Below are 3,471 nucleotides of genomic sequence, written 5' to 3' on the forward strand. Positions count from 1 at the left end.
TGGCTCCTAGAGTATTAAAACATAGGTTTAGAAAATAAAAACGTGCATAATGAAATGACCAAAAGGCCCTTGAGAAATCACAAGTTCGAGTAGAAATAAAACGCGCAGCGACCTCAGCCCGTCGCTCCGACAAGTCGCTCTAGGCTTCGGGAGCGACCTCGCTGTGTCGCTGCGAGAGGTCGCTCCGGGTTCGTTCTCGCGTCTCCGGGTGATGAAACCGCGAGCGACTTCTCCATGTCGCTCCCATAACGTCGCTCCCAGCTGGAGCGACCTCGTTGTGTCGCTCCGAGAGGTCGCTCCGGGCTCGTTCTCGCGTCTCCGAGTGATGAAACCGCGAGCGACTTCTCCCTGTCGCTCTGGTTAGGTCGCTCCAGTAGGGTGATCAGAGCGACTTGGTGGTGTCGCTCCAGACTGGTCGCTCTCATGCCTTGCTCGCCCAATGACCACTCTAAACACTCATTTTTGAGCTCCAAATGCCTCCAAGTGTCTCCAAGAACTCCATGTGGTACTCCAATACCTGATAAGGACTCATGTATGCAAAATGCAACCTAAACATGGCTAAATCCTAATCTATATGATCAAAATGCACATGGATGAATGAATAAAACAATAGAAATATGCAAGATATCAGGTGACGAGGTTGTAGAACTAAGAAGCTTTTGACATGACTCCAAGCCGGCTTTCTTTAATGAGAAATTTCCTGCATTGGTCCCGAACAAGATATTGGCTTCATCAGTTTCAAATGGGACGTCGGTTTGGGTTAACAAGTTCAACATCGTGATAGAAGAACTTGTATCCTTGTTCATCTATCATAGTTATAATATGATTTCGTATTAGAATAAATAAGGAGATTTCCTTATGTCGTAGAAAGATCGTAACGAACGGTGTATCGTCGACTCAAGATCTTGTTGGGCTGTGTTCATGAAGGGAGAGAACGGCTTCCACCGAACACATAACTATATTTGATTCTGTTTAGCTCACGAGCTTTCATGGTCGTCTGTTTATAATGCACGTCCACTTCTCGTTTACTTAGCATGCAGAAAATATCAATTATTGCATATCTTTCTTTTTTAAACAATTATAACTGTCTAAACGTCATGTTGGCGTAATCACATGTTGATAGGAATAGGGTGATCTTTTAAATGGTTTCTCTTGAGCAGTGAGTTCTCTTCTTCGTGGAAGGTGAGAGAGGGGTGCTTGTAGTTGTGGTTCTCTAACTTGCGAGCTCTCGTTCATGGAGGTCGAGTGGGTAGCAAACTTAGTTCAAGTATCCTATGATTCAATTCATAATCATTTCGAGTGAGACGTCGATTTCGTTGTCTTGAGTGAGATTTTTTCTTCATCGATCTCGAGCAGGATATCAGCTTCATCGGTCTCGAGCAAGACATCAGTTTCGTTGTCTTGAGCGAGGTATTTTTTTTATCGGCCTCGAGCAAGATATTGGCTTCGTTGGTCTCGAGCGAGACATCGAGTTCATGTTAATATCATCATATGGAGACAAGCTCTTATCCTTATTCGTCAGCATGAGCAGGTTCGTTTTCGTAAATGTCTTATCTTTAGCGAGTAGAAAGACGTATTCTTTGTGAAGAATAGTAAAGAAATGCAACTCCTTTTCTTCTTGTTGAATAATCGAGTGGTGGAGGAGTCGTTTAATCATTATGAAAACATACTGGTTCGGTTACATGAAAATGAAGTAATCATTGAAGTCGTTGCTCTTGCTGAGTGAGGGGTCTCTTTTAACTCGCGAGCTCTTCAGCCTTGGGATGTCTGTGGGAACCGAAATTCGCACTGTCGATTTACGTTTAAATTAGGGAACTAGTTTTTCCAGAGGTCCCGGATCTCTGTGAGAGCCAACGGAAAGTGCCAAATATATGCGGAAATCATGAAAAGATAACAAACGAGTTTAGAGAATCCTTATATACTCGCTCCTAGGTCGGTTTACGCTTTTCCCCTTCTGCCCTTAAGCCGTCATAGCCTAAAAACGGAGATATTCCATTTTTCCCGATCTTCGTAATTATTTTAAAAATAAAATTTCGTATTTATCTGCGGAAACTTGACATTTATCTTTCCTTACGAACCAAGCGTAAACCGTCCCACGGTTTACGAGCTGCTGGTTAAGAAATCGTAAGGTGGGCTTCGAGTCATGCCTTAGGTCCCTTTGGACCGTCTTTTGACTTGAAGCATTTATTACGACTTCTTTCGATAAAAACGAACTTTCCGCGGTTTTTATCGTAAAGTTTGATTGATGACTTCGAATGGCGGAAAACATGAAATGGGTTCGCTACGGTCTTCGGAAGATAGCATCGAAGGGTAGACGAGAATGCATAGATTCATATCGTATCGAAGTTTTGGAAGAGCTCGGTCGCTACGTAGCGAACGAGCGTGCGTTCCGTTCGGTCGCTACGTAGCGACCGAACGGAACGCACGCTCGTTCGCTACGTAGCGACCGAGCGAGATGTACGCTCTTTAGTATTTACTTTTCCCAAGCATAACATCTCACATGCTCTCTTTTTGTTTTGGTAAAAACTACGAGATGCTCTTATTTGATCATTACCACATTTTTTAACAAAATAGCCAAACCAAGGATATAATGTCTAACTTAAGTGCCAAATCATATTATTTTGTGTTATTTTACTCCTCTCATTTATTTCCAATTTTTAGAAAATATTATTTTACCCAACCACGGAAACGCCACACATAGCTTCTCCATTATTTCCAGACATGAAATATGGAGGTGAAAACAGTGTACCAAAAGTTTGTCATGCTAGTAATATTAATTGATTGTATAAGCTGCATCTGTCCCGAAATACTAACTGCTTGTAATTTTCTTCATGCTTCTTATTGTAATTGGGAGTCCTAAATATCTGAGCGGGAGTTAGTCAATAAGAATTTCAAGTGAGGTCGCTATTTCTGGCATGAAGATCATTATGTGTCTTCCCAGCCATGTGTATAAAATATTTGTTCATGCTTATTGGCTAAACCCCAAGCACTTGTGAAGAAACATTTTCAAAGAGAAAAAGACATCCTTCTATGAAGCAGTCTAATTGTCTAAAACTTTCATTTATATATATATATGTGTATATATAAATGTTTTTTTATAGATTTCAACCGACCAGATTAATGAACTTTCATTTCACCTATTCAAACTAATACATATATATTATATGTGGTATATCATATGAGAATTTATTATAACATATATTGTGCAAATTATTCTTATAACACATAAGTATAAATATTAAGTAAAATTATCTAAAATTTAATCAAAATAATTATACTTGATATTCAGTTTTAAACCTATTTTGAATACAATACTATTATTAGCTCATATCAAATCAATAATTTACTCAATTACAAATCATTTGACTGCTATGTATATGCAAAAACAATAGTTTATAGATGATTAAATAACCGTTGTTGGGCATACTATTTTCTTATTTTTGTAGATAAAAGTATATTTTTTTCAAAAAA

The sequence above is a fragment of the Brassica oleracea genome, chromosome C3 (assembly GCF_000695525.1).
Source record: "Brassica oleracea var. oleracea cultivar TO1000 chromosome C3, BOL, whole genome shotgun sequence".
NCBI classification, from domain to species: Eukaryota; Viridiplantae; Streptophyta; class Magnoliopsida; order Brassicales; family Brassicaceae; genus Brassica; species Brassica oleracea.